Here is a 14,814-nt window from a genome sequence, read left to right as displayed (position 1 = left end):
ATTACAGTCTCTGGGAAAGCTATCTTATACAGAAATCAAGAATGATGCAACAAGCCCTCAACAACACTGCAGACTTTCTTGGCCAGCCTGGCCTCTCGCTTTCTGATAAGTCAGCTCATATCGACGGCGGAAAAAAAAAAAGACTAGAATGAAGAACTGCCCCAGATTACACATTGTGATCCACATAGCTGGACAAATATGCCTGCAAGTCAACATCTACAAATCCTCAGCTAGTGTAAGCCCATGAGGGCAGAGCCAGCACGTGGATGAAACAATTATGCAATGCCTGGACGCAACTTCCACACCTGGTGAAAAGAATAATCTCGAAATAATGGGGGTGTACGAGTGGATACTATGGAAAATCACAGATGATGTGCTTGGGTCCAAGGTATAGTACGGTATGAATTACCAGCAGCACACAAAAAAGACAACTGATCGAATACAGGCATCAGGTAGTAATAATAGGTCTTTCCAACTTTACCATGCTTGAAGACCTCTATGAGAAAGAGCTAACGAACAAGCACCTAGACAGAGTAGAGTTGCAGCCTGCAGCAAAATGCTTTGTCTCAAGAGCTCAGAACCTCGTCCCAACATACTATGCCAACTAGCATATGAGATGCAAAGATGACTACCCCTCCCTTCAGAAACACAACCTCCGGAGTACCTGAACTTGAAGCACAACAGGCCCATATCGTGAAATATGGGGGCAAAAAATTAGGCCAGGAGACTATATGCAACTGCCAAACACACAGAGGAGGTTGCTAATCATGAAGATGCAAGCAAACATAAGGCACATATAGTACACTGATCTGGCAATAGCAGTGTAACAGTAGTATGACACTACATAAAACTAAACCCCATATAAGTGAGTACCACTCCAGGTCATCCTACACCTATAATAACTGAAATGAAAGCATTCAAAGGAGCACTTGTAGTGCAGATTACACCCTGTACAACACCCTGCATGGATTCACCAGAAACTGTCTGGGCCTGCACATCATACAAGATTGTCAGGAAAATCAGGAGATTGACACGTGACTTGCAAGCACATGGCCAGAAATTAAATTACAGGATACATAGCCATGCAGATATTCCAGGACACAAGCGGGCTTATAAGCCCGACATAATAACTGAAAACTAGATGAGTTTGTGTGTATTCATTATTAACTAAAGCGCAACAGATTTCCCCAGGAAAAGAAATACATCTTTGAAGGATAGATAAAGATTGGTGCTTGATGCAGCCAAACATAAATAAAAATGCTACAGAAAGAAAATAGAGAAAAATTCCAAGTGCAGGAAAAAATCATTACAATCGCCAATCCTGCATGCCAGCACCTTTCAAGAAACACTGTTGTTATTCCAATAGACAGACTGACAGCTTGCTGATGCAAGCACATTCTTCCAGTTCCATGCCATTGGGAAAAAAATGAGTTTCCTGGAAGGTAGCCACATGCACACTTGGTGATCACAATGTTTTTTTTTTCCCTGGACTTGTATATCTATATGTATTTTCTCCCTTTCCTGCTTTTATGTTTGGTTTCATCAAGCACTAGTCTTTATCAGGTTTTATTGCTGTACTACTTTGTGGTAACCTTTATAGATCACTGCATTTTCACAATAAACCTTTTAATTAGAAGTTAACGTACCCTGTTCTTACTGCTTCACACTGTACAGTCTTGCTACATTGGCCAAATAAAAGATTTTATACGGTATCATGAGGGCCATTAAAGTGACTTGTTGCAGTCTAAAAAAAATATGAATAGCCTGGCTGCAAATGGCACCAGAACACATAGGACGAACAAGAAAACCGAGATGATCTAACAACCAAAAGTTTAATGTACACACCGAGTAAATGCTCGCTGACAAGCAATAGACTGAACATACACGAAAAGGAGAAGCAAAAATTCATGTGCGTTTCCTGACAGGAAATGCATCCATTTCTAACGGAGGCCGTGCTGACAAGATTAACCCAGCATTTTTAGATCTACAGCTTCCGTAATTTTTCTAGGCAGCCGATCTGCACAGAATGCTAGCTTCTTCCTCTACAATGCACGCTCAGATGTGGAGAGTGCATTGTAAAGGAAGAAGCTAGCATTCTGTGGAGATCGGCTGCCCAGAGAAATCATGGAAGCTGTAGATGCAGACACTGGGAGAATCTTGTGTCAGCATCGCCGCTGTTACACTTTCAGAGATGGATGCGTTTCCTGTTGGGATCAGTATGGACACACATCAGATCTTGCTTCTGCTTTTTGTGTAAATTCGATTTATTGCTCGGCATGTTCAATAAACTTTCATTTGTTTATACACCTCATGATTGTCTTGGTCTCTAGCAGAAAGGTGTTCATTCTTTTTACGGTGAAGCTGTATATGCCTAGGCGAAACACTCGTGGTCCGATCCCAAAAACCCTACTGTAGGGGTATGAGCCATTGTTTAAGGGGGTGTGAGCCATTGCATTCGCCTTGCATGATGGACAGAGAAATTTCATGTTGGGTAGACATAGAAATGCTTATGCATTTCAAACATACATTTATCTGCGTATTATTGCAGGGAAGGGACACAGAGGGGGATGGGGTTAAGACAAGATCATGATGTCATTATTATCTCGCAGCAAAGGTGTGGTGGGCCATTGGCTAGACCGATAGTGACGTCGTTTCTCTCTAGCAGCAGAGCGCGCGTGCAGCAGTCTCTCTCCGACTTCCCAATAGGTTCGAAAGTGTGTCCCTGTATTTAATTAAATGAAATGTGCAGCCCCGGTGTGTCACTTGGTAACTACAGTGCATAACTGAGTCATAAACATTATGATTAACGCATTACAAAACGCAAGTGCGTAACATAATTCAAAAGGACTTTGATGGACCCGCTGGATTAACACAATGTACCACTCATTGCACTTTCCATGATGGTGATCTTGCAAAGTGCAATGTGTGGCATTCCAAATAAACAATGTGATAAACCCAAGCCAAACATGTGCATAACCTCATTAAGAAACACAGACATAACCAATAATATAGAAAGACCTGAATAAACAATTGGAATTAACCCAGTGATTAACACCGGGGCCGCACATTTCAGCTTCGCTGGTTTACCGTCTGTACAGGGTGCATGGGCAGTAACTTTTTCTGTTATTGATTGTTAAGTATTGTATAATGTTGTGCCAGTAAAACACTTTGGGCTAGTTGGTGCAATGTATTGGTACTGCTCTTATTGCTGTTTTTTGTCTTAATGTTGTGCCCTTCTTCCTTCTGTAACAACTTTTTTATTCCCCCTTGCATAATACTCCAACCTTGCAGCCTGCGAGGTATATAAATAAATAAGTACATAAGCACGTCATTCATTCATCTGCATACACCTCACACCATTCCTTGCTCAACAAACGTCACTGTGTTGATGTCTCGCAGCGTGCATGTACTTTAACTGCCGTTTGCATTTCGGTATGGTTTGTGAACAGTGTAATGCATAAAGATTACATGACATTAAGGTTGTGACCTATGCGGTGCATAAGCAAACCTTGCAAAAGATGACATGTTGGATGTTGAAAATAAGACAAATTGTATATATTTCAGTTACTTTAACAGCATTTAATTGACCACTTGACAAAAACTTCACTTCGCATAGATTCCAACACGTACACTGCATCTGCAGTTTTTTTTTTGCTTATTAATGTGGTCGTTACTGCATGGCCACATTGCAGATTTGAAAACAAAGTTAAATAAATTTGTTTGTTGCAATATAACAATATGTGTAGATCACTGCGATTGTAACACCAGAACTTGATACAAACATGCACACTATAGGATGCCGACAAATGCTCAGGACAAACTCTAGAATGTTTGCATCCTGATACTTATGAAAGTGAACGGTTTCATTCCATGGCTGTCAATGAGAGGGAGAGAGAAAACTTAATTGTGTTCGTGGAACAAAAACGCATTGATAAGCTTAGAGATATAGTAATTGCTTAACACTCTCGAAATGAATAATTATAGCTTGCTATCGACATTGAATCAGCCTTTCGACAGCAAGAAAAGGAATCAGTTTTTCCAGCTCTGAACATTGAATTGCAGGAAGTGCAAGCAGGCATAAAATTCTGCCACTATAATCTGTTTAGGAATATTAAATTGGAATAAACATTGAGACTTGCATTTGTACTTTCTCTGGCTGAGCAACCTAGTTTGAAATGACTCCCATAAGCATGTCGTAACAATGTTGATCTAATACATGTTAAATGCATGACTAGCTTAAGAAATCTGGATGATTGCTATAAATTACTGCGAAGGAACTATAATGTTTTATAACATTAATAATATAATAATAAAATTTATTTCCACAAGACAGGCTAACCGTGAGCGGCCTGCGAGGCTGAGCAGAAAGCCGAAAAATTCTACGGCAAGTGCGCCTACCGTCGGCCTAGGATCCTGCATTATGAATAGCGCGTATTGATATGGTCTTCTTGTTAGAAGTTCCGAGTATACTACCAGCGCGAGACACAAAGTGGACGAGAAGCGTGTCTTTTATAATGCTGTGTTACAACGTACAGGTTTCTACAAAAGTGACGGTAACTGCTCGAAACATTTGATGCGTCGGCTTTTGCGCCTTTAGAAATGTTTAGAGAGGGCTCCCATATATATATTCGCAGCGCAAGCACGGCGATGGATGAACCAGGCTAGCGCTAAGGTTGAATTTCACAACACAATTTTCATTCTACGTCCAGTAATCACACAGATCATTTGAGGCTTCGTTCAGGGGCACACGCGGGCTTTCGGGTTGGTGCTTCTTGTTGCTTTTGGCGCAAGAATATGGCTAGGATCAGGCACCACATAAGCGCAATTACGGGCAATATACACGCATCATTTGTCCAGGAGCTGACGCCGAGCACGGGTAGCGCGATGATCTTGTTGGGCTGACACGAGAACTTCGTGGCAGCCGAATTCCGAATACTGCATAAGCGGTGAGGGTAGCTATATGAACTTGTCGATAGGTCATCTTGTATATTGTTGTAGCGCAGGCAGAACGAAACGGTCATAGAAGGTAGATAAGACAACACACAGCGCTGAACCACCTGCGAACAGCTGTTTACGTGCGCGATGTCGCACTGAACTACAGAAACCGCCGTCGCGCATTCCAAGACAAATCTTAACTAACGTTTTTAAATTAGTAAACGTACATATTATTTGCTTCTTGTCAAAAGAAGTCAATAATATTATAGTGTCAACGTTTTATTCACTACAATAAAAGAATTATGCAGCGTGTGCCACGAAACCTGGCAGTCAGCAACCCTGGGCGTCGCACCAGTCGCATTGTTAAAATCGCAATCATGTGAAATGAGCCCTCTAAAAATCGCATTGCGACGCGTGCGACAGCACCGATTTTCGTCGTTGCAGTCGCAGCATGTGAAACAGCCTTAACGCCACAATTCCGTCGTCCACCGCCGCCGCCGCCAGCACGCCCACCCGTCGCCCAGCGCACCTACGCGAGGAAGACGGACATTTGGCGCGCCCCCGACCACCGCCCGTTCTGCTACCACTGCGGCGAAGCCGGCCACGTGTACCGCCGATGCCCATACCGCGACCTGGGATTGCGAGGCTTCGCCGTGAACGCACAGCGCCCGAGGGAAGGTGAACGCCCTCGTGACATCGCCGACTACCTCGCCGCTACTCAGTGGAGCCCTCGACGACCGTCCCGTTCGCCGTCACCAGGCCGCTACCTGTCGCCGCAGCACCGACCATACACCGGCCCAGCCCGGGGCCGCTCTGCGAGCCCATATCCGGAAAACTAAAAGCAGCAACCGATGGAGGTGCGGTTGCTGTTCGTCGAACTGACGAAGATCCTCCGCCGCCGACGAAGACGACGAAGAACCCATCTCGACGACCTAATGACCACACGCCGCCGTCCCGACGAAGTCAGGAAGCCAAGACTACACCGACGAAAGACGAGTTGACGAAGCGACGTTCGAGCTTCAGTTCAACACGACGCAGCCGTGATCCGACGCCACGACCTAACTGCAACGCCAGACAAAGAACCACCGACCTTGACGTGCTTCTCGACGGCCACGCAGTCACTGCCTTAGTCGACACAGGGGCCGATTACTCCGTAATGAGTGGACACATCGCCGCCCAGTTGAAGAAGGTTAAGACTGTATGGGAGGGCCCCCAAATTCGGACCGTTGGAGGGCACCTCATTACGCCGACTGGAATCTGCACGGCAAGAATTACCATTCATGACCGGACTTACCCTGCCACCTTCGTTATCCTGCAACGGTGTTCACGAGACGTCATTCTCGGCATGGACTTCCTGAACCAACACGGCGCAATCATCGACCTGAAGTCGCAGTCAATAACGCTGTCGGAAGATCAAGCGATACTATCGAAGAGCCCTTGTAGTCACCACGCCTTGAGTGTGCTCGAAGATCAAGTGAGCATCCCGCCTCGCTCCAGCATCGTTATTTCGGTCGGCACCGAAGCACCCGCTGACGTAGAAGGCGTCATCGAAGGCGACCAACGTCTACTACTCGACCGTGAAATTTGCGTCGCAAGAGGGATCGCTCGACTGCATGGAGGAAACACGAGAGTGTTGCTGACAAACTTCAGCCAGGAGTTCAAGCACATCAACAAGGGCACGACGATCGCATTCATCGAGGAAATTCAGGAAACCAGCGATGCCTTTGTCCTCTCGGATTCTGTTGCATCTACCCCGACGACCGCAGTTCCCGAGCCAGACTTCAACATAAATCCAAGTCTCCCCGTGATTAAGCAGCAACAGCTCAGAAGTCTGCTTCGACGATACAAAGACTGCTTTTCGACGTCATCAAGGATTCGACAAACACCAGTCGCAAAGCATCGCATAATCACCGAAGAGAGCGCTCGACCACTACGCCAGAGCCCTTACCGAGTTTCGACACGAGAACGCGAAGCTATAAGACAACAAGTCGACGAAATGCTACGCGACGACATCATCCAGCCGTCGAAAAGCCCGTGGGCGTCTCCAGTTGTTTTAGTGAAGAAAAAGGACGGAACCCTACGTTTCTGCGTCGATTATCGTCGACTGAACAAAATCACGAAGAAAGACGTATACCCCCTCCCACGGATAGACGACGCATTAGATCGGCTCTGCAATGCTAAATACTTCTCATCGATGGACCTCAAGTCTGGCTACTGGCAAATAGAAGTCGACGAAAGGGATCGCGAAAAGACCGCCTTCATCACGCCAGACGGCCTCTATGAATTCAAGGTTATGCCATTTGGACTGTGCTCGGCGCCTGCAACGTTCCAGCGCGTGATGGACACGGTTTTAGCAGGATTGAAGTGGCAGACCTGTCTTGTTTACTTGGATGACGTCGTCGTCTTCGCCGGAAATTTCGACGATCACCTTAAGCGGCTTGCGACAGTATTAGAGGCCATCAAGACATCAGGGCTCACCCTGAAGCCGGAAAAGTGTCGCTTCGCTTACGATGAGCTTCTATTCCTAGGCCATGTCATCAGCAAATCTGGAGTGCGCCCCGACCCGCAGAAGACAGCTGCCATCGCAAAGTTCCCGCAGCCAATCGACAAGAAGGTAGTGCGCAGATTCCTTGGCATGTGTGCCTACTATAGGCGCTTTGTCAAGGACTTTTCGCGCATCGCGGAGCCGCTAACACATCTAACGAAATCTGATGTCGAGTTCAATTGGGAAACGCCGCAGGCCGACGCATTTCAAGAACTCAAACGACGCATGCAGTCGCCGCCGGTACTTGCACACTTCGACGAGGACGCCGATACTGAAATCCACACTGACGCCAGTAGCCTAGGCCTCGGTGCCGTCCTAGTCCAAAGGAAAGAAGGACTTGAACGGGTGATATCGTATGCTAGCCGGTCGCTGTCAAAAGCGGAAAGCAATTATTCTACGACTGAAAAGGAATGTCTCGCCATCATTTGGGCTACAGCTAAATTCCGCCCTTACCTCTATGGCAGGCCATTCAAAGTCGTCAGCGACCACCACGCGTTGTGTTGGCTAGCTAACTTAAAGGACCCTTCCGGACGGCTGGCGCGGTGGAGCCTCAGACTACAAGAATGTGACGTAACGGTAATATACAAGTCCGGAAGAAAACACTCCGACGCCGACTGCTTATCACGCGCCCCAATCGATCCCCCGCCGCAAGACGACGTGGACGACGATGCCTTCCTTGGGATAATAAGCGCGGAAGACTTCACTAAACAGCAACGAGCAGACCCGCTGCTCAAAGGCCTCGTCGAGTATTTGAAAGGGAACACCGACGTTGTCCCAAGGGCATTTAAGCGCGTGTTGTCTTCGTTCACGCTACGAAACAACCTGCTCGTGAAGAAGAACTTCTCACCAGCCCACGCCAGCTACCTTCTTGTGGTGCCGTCAGCGCTCCGTTCAGAAATTCTGCATGCCCTACACGATGATCCAACCGCTGGGCACCTCGGATTCTCCCGGACGCTGTCGAGGATACAGGAAAAGTATTACTGGCCGCGTCTGACCGCCGACGTCGCCCGTTACGTCAAGACATGCAGAGACTGTCAACGACGCAAGACACCACCGACAAGGCCAGCAGGATTACTACAGCCGATCGAACCTCCTCGTCGACCATTCCAGCAGATTGGGATGGATGTGTTGGAGGCCGTTTCCGATGTCAACATCCAGGAATAAGTGGATCATCGTGGCGACGGACTATCTCACCCGCTTTGCTGAAACCAAAGCTCTACCAAAAGGCAGCGCAGCCGAAGTGGCGAAATTTTTCGTCGAGAACATCCTGCTGCGACATGGTGCCCCAGAAGTCCTCATCACCGACAGAGGAACGGCTTTTACAGCAGAGCTCACCGAAGCCATTCTGCAGTACAGCCAGACGAGCCACAGGAGGACAACTGCCTACCATCCGCAGACGAATGGTCTCACGGAGCGCCTGAACAAGACCCTCGCCGACATGCTAGCAATGTACGTCGACGTCGAGCACAAGACGTGGGACGCGGTCCTGCCGTATGTCACCTTCGCCTACAACACGGCGGTGCAAGAAACAACACAGATCACGCCATTCAAGTTGGTTTACGGCAGGAACCCGACGACGACGCTCGACGCCATGCTGCCGCACGTCACTGACGAGGAGAATCTTGACGTCGCTACCTATCTCCAGCGCGCCGAAGAAGCCCGACAGCTCGCCCGCCTACGGATCAAGACCCAGCAGCGTACCGACAGCCGACACTACAACCTCCGACGACGCTTCGTCGAGTACCAGCCCGGCGACCGTGTTTGGGTATGGACCCCGATACGCCGGCGAGGACTCAGTGAGAAGCTGCTGCGACGTTATTTCGGACCCTACAAGGTCATCCGACGTATTGGCGCACTAGACTATGAGGTCGTGCCAGACGGCATTTCGCACTCACAGCGGCGCCGCGCACGATCTGAAGTGGTCCACGTGGTGCGCCTTAAACCATTTTACGGACGCTGATGAACTTCCTTAGTTTGTTGTTTTCTTTCCTACGACTGCTTTTCTTTGTTACTTTCGTTTGTTAGCAGCATCGGGTCGATGCTTTTTAAGAGGGGGGTAATGACACGTGTACTTATCTTTATCGGGCAACCACGTTTCGCCGCTTAACAACTGTAATCGCACAGCGAGGGACGCGCCTGCATGTATCCGACGTTTCTGGAAAGTTATCGACGCTTCTATCCGCGTGTCTGTTGTCGCCGAACCTTGTGTTATCAGATTTCATCGCGTGACGCGAATGGTGTAGAACTTTGGGGAAGACACGCGGGTCCCATCAGTTAATCTGGAACATTCGACGACTGATCTATAAAAACCGACGCGCTTGACCCGCTAATCAGTTTTCCGACGATCGCCGACCGTGTTCGCCGCTATCGTTGTGCTCTAAGTGTAGCCTATTTTTGTGGGCACAGGTTCGCCCAATAAAAGCTAGTTTTGTATTCCACCGTATTGCTTCTTTCTTCACCGTCACTACCCCGTGACAAGAGTATATTAGTTTGATTCTTTTGATATCACCATACCAATAGCCTACTGGCTTCGAATAATATAGTGGCTTTCATCCGCTTGTTGCAATGTCTTTTAAAGATTACTGCGCAAATTAGCCCATACAGCTCGTCCAGCCATTCAGCAAGAAAAACAACCTCTAGAAGAACCAATAAGACCAACTCAAGATAGTACGGACCAACGCCTTTTACAGCGAAGCTGTATACCTCTACCGCCCAAGGACATTTTCGTGTCGTCTGCGTGGTAAAGAAAAAAAACCTCAATACTTGGGCCGATCCCGGAGATAGTGTAATGCCGGGCCGACCCGCGGAGGAGGTGCACTTCGCCATTAAGGGGCCCACATACACAGCTTCGCTTGTCATCCATCTTCAGAGTGGAAGGGCACTGAGTTTTTTTATTGAGACAGCAATTTTATCGACCCTTCAAGCGCATTTTTGCCGTTGCCGTGTAGTTCCGTAAAAATCCCAAGAGCGATAAAATCGTGGCCGCGCGCTGGGTGCTGTATGTGCGACTGAAAGCGTGCGAGGGTGAGCCGCTGATCGTGGCTCAAACTTTTTCATGAAAGAAAGGAAAGGGGAGAGGAAGCGCGCCATCTTCCTCCGCGCAGAAGGCTCCGGGAGAAGGTGGAGCGCGTTCGACGCCGAGCGGCCCGGGCGGCCGCGCTCCCACCCTGGCCGCTGTATCCTGAAAGCCATTTGCGGCAGGGAGAACGTCCGCCATGAGTAGGGCCTGGGGTTAGGGGACGCGTTCTACTCTGGGTGGCCCGGACAGTCACGTGCACATGGCCTGGCTGCTTCATTTTGAAAGTAATCGGTGATGGGGACAGAGTCTGCGGCGCGCTGCGGTTTCGCCCTTAGTTCGCGTTGATGCGAGACGCAGAACGAAGATCAATTCGCTCGCTGCTGCTGCCAGACTTCCTCACTTCAGCGTTTTAACAGCGAGTTGCCGCAGTCACCGATTGAGATGTGTTGATGTTGCTTGTGCGCGTGTGATGCAATACTTGTTAATTTAGTTAGTATGCCAAAGTTTACAAGCTTATGCGGCCGTGAAAACTACTATACTTACTTCGTATAGCTGTCCAATAATTTGCCGCCCGCGCGGGGTGACTACGTGAGCAGGAGTTTGGTGTGGTGCGACACCACGTACCCGAGCACATGAGGGTCGGACCTTCCCGTGCTTAACCGCGTGTGGCTTAGCCGTGTCCGGGGAAAAGGGGAACCTGGGGGTTGAGCCAATGCTGAGTGTCAGGACCTTTAAGGCCCCTCGGCAGAGCCAACTCACTCCTTTGGCCTCGGCTTCACGTAGACGGCACCTCCGGACTGACCCACCCGGGGGAAATCAGTAGTTGCCTTTTCCTGTCTCTCTGTCTCTGCCTCCAGCCTTCGTCTTACTCTCACTTTCCATCTTTCCTGTCTTCTCCAGGCTTCCCTTTACTGCCAATTTTTCCAGGCAGCGAGGGTTAACTTTGTGTGAATAGCCAACCTAGGTTATTTCATATTTGGTTATAGTGATAACTTACAGCTGGCATTTGCAGGGCCTGTTCTTGCATTCCCTGTAGCACCCTCTTGTAGAACTCCACGGTGGTTGGCTGGAGTTATTGCCGAAAATTACATTTCTCTATGGCAAGCTCCTTCCCTCCCCTTCCTGATCGCCCTAAGAGAAGACGGCGAACCGAAGATGTATTCCAGTTTTTCGGACGCCAAGTCCACAAGTTCCCACGTTTTCCGCGTAGTTCCCTCGGGCAAACCCTAAAAACGAATGCGTGCCATTTCACCGTTCCTTGTATCACAGTCTTTGACTGATGTTTTTGGTCCCGGTTATAAGGTGACGATGATGGCAAGCGTTGACCTCCTCTTGGAGCTCCGCGATAAGAAGCAATACGAGAAACTGCCGAAACTAGTGTCATATGGGGAGATCCCTCTAACAGTAACCCTGCACCGTACTATGAACACCACCCGCGGCGTTGTGTCGGACGATGACTTGCTGGAGCTGACTGAGGCTGAACTCTTGGAGGGCTTCAGTAAAGAGAATGTTATTAATGTTAAACGAATTAAGATGAGGCGGTTTGGCAAAGAGATCCAGAGCAAGCAGCTTATACTCACCTTCAGCTCAAGTGTCCTTCCCGAGTTTGTCGAGGACGGTTATATCAAGCTTCATGTTCGGCCACACGTCCCATGTCCCCGCCGATGTTTCAAATGCCAGCGTTTCGGCCACATTTCGCAGAGCTGCCGAGGCCACCAAACTTGTGCGAAATGCAGTGCCCATGAACGCACCTGAGAATCTTGCGAGAACGCTCTCCGCTGTGTAAACTGATGGGGCGCACGTCGCGTAGTCGCGGTCGTGCCTATCCTGGAAAAAAGAAAAGGAAATTGTTAAAATCAAAGTCAAAAGTTTCAAGGATACACGCAAGCGGGTTTCACACCTGCCCAAGAACACCTTTTCCGATGTGACGCGCCAGGGGGCAGTGACGCAACGGCTTCTGGCGGCTGTTCGACCCACAATCAGTGAGTCGGCATTTACGGCATCCGCACTCGCGGCGGTTGCAGCTAGCGCTGCCTCGCCTCCCCCCAGCAGAAGAGGTCATCCACCTCCGGGCAGCTGGCCTCAAAGGTCTCGTTCAACGTGCCGAGGCCTTCACGGGAAACAAATCGCTCGGAAAAGCGTGTGTCCAGCGCCTCCCAAGAGCCAATGGATACAACGACCAGCCGGAAGGCACCACCAGCGCCAAACGAGCAACGAGCCTCTCTCGACCACTAAAAAAACGCCTCACGGCGCCTCCAAAGGGCCCGTGAATTAATCTACGTCTCTTATACACACTGCACACAACACATTTTTTATAGTGGAGACACAAATACTACAATGAAATGTACGAGGACTTCTATATAACCTCGACGACATTAAAGAACTGCTACATGAATATAGTCCAAAGGTGCTGTTTGTTCAAGAAATACACCTGAAACATACGCAAACTAATTTTCTCCGACAGTACGCTATTTTTCATGAAGACCGTGATGACACTGTCGTGTCGTCCGGGGTTGTGGCTATTGTGGTGGACAAAGGTGTTGCCTGCCGGAAGCTAAAACTCCGTGCGCCCCTTGAGGCAGTTGCTGTCCGAGGGATGTTGTTTAACAAGCTAGTCACAATTAGCTCTATATGCATTCCTCCTAATTACGAACTTCACAAAACAGAATTTAAGCTGTGTAGATGAACTTCTAGCGCCCTATGTAGTTGTCGGCGACTAACACTTCGTGGAGACACTCTTGTTGCGATGCGAGAAGTCGCCTATTTGAAAACTTTCTCTCCTCCTCAGGAGCATGTATAATTAATAAGAGCCGACGTACTACAGTGTGACACATACCACGTACTCATCCATACTTAAGTATAGTATCGAGTACACTAATTCCGTATCTTGAGTGGAGTGTTCTGGAGAACTCCTTTGGGAGAGACCATTTTCCTATTATTTTAAACCTAACGAAACAGGATGGATGCTCGCCACATTTTCCACGATGGAACATAAACTCAGCCAAGTGGGAATTGTTCCGACAGCTGACGTATTTAGGCCGAGATAACATTGCTGGTTTCAATCTAGACGACGCTGTGGCATATCTAACAGGCTTTATTATTGACTCTGCAACTAAATGTATCAAGCAAACTAACGGACTGGCAAGTAAACGTCGCATCCACTGGTGGAACTACGAATGTCGGAAAGCACGACAAAATCAAAATAAAGCCTGGATATTGCTTCGAAATTCTCCAACTGCCGAAAGCCGTATTAATTTCAAACAATTCAAGTCACAAGGCCGGAGTACACGTCGACGTGCACAGAGAGAAAGCTGGGATAGGTACATTTCTAGTATAAATTCGTACACTGATGAAACTAGAGTATATAATAGGGTAAATAAGCTAATAGGCCGAGAGTCACATCCCCTACCGTTAGTATGTAGCCAAGGTGATAGCCTGGAAAATCAGACGGATTCTCTTCGCGAACACTTTCAATATATCTCGAGTACATCGAACTATGCAGAAACATTTCTAAGACACAAAGAACGCGAGGAGCGGCTTCCACTAAACCGGAAAGTGTCATCGAGTGATGCTTACAATTGCCCATTTACTTTGGCAGAACGTAAGGTGTCTCTCGCTTCTTGTAACAACTCGACGCCAGGTGGCGATCATATCATAAACAAAATGATTAGTCACCTACACCCTAAACACTGGAAATAGTCATATTGCTTTTCAATACCATGTGGGTGCCGGCGTACATTCCGACGTCCTGGATAGAAGCTATAGTCATCCTCGTACTTAAACAAAGGAAAGTCCCGGCCTTTTGCCAGCAGCTGCAGGCAAATAGCGCTAAGAAACGGTCTGTGCAACGTTTTTGAAAAAAATGATAAACGGGCGCATAATCAGCTCCCTAGAAAGTAACAACAAACTTGACCCCCTTCAATGCGGTTTTCGAGAGGAAAGGTCGAAAATAGATCACCTTGTCCGCATTGAATCAAACATTACAGATGCATTCATTCATAAGCAGTTTTTACTTTCAGTGTTTCTAGACCTAGAGAAAGCGTACGACACGACATGGCGATTCGGGATTCTCTGCGATCTTTCCGCGATGGGCGCCCGTGAGAACATGTTAAACACAATCAAAAGCTATCTGTCTAACCACATTTTTCACGTCAAAGTTGGAAATTTTTTATCTATATTATTCACCCAAGGAACTGGTGTTCTGCAAGGGGGTGTACTTAGCTGCACACTCTTTATTGCAATAATGAACAGCCTGTATACAGTCGTTCCACGTGCAATGTTTTATTCCGTTTATGTTGATGACGTACAAGTAAGT

This window comes from Dermacentor andersoni, chromosome 10, assembly GCF_023375885.2.
Source record: "Dermacentor andersoni chromosome 10, qqDerAnde1_hic_scaffold, whole genome shotgun sequence".
Classification (NCBI taxonomy): domain Eukaryota; kingdom Metazoa; phylum Arthropoda; class Arachnida; order Ixodida; family Ixodidae; genus Dermacentor; species Dermacentor andersoni.
This window is presented reverse-complemented; position numbering follows the sequence as displayed.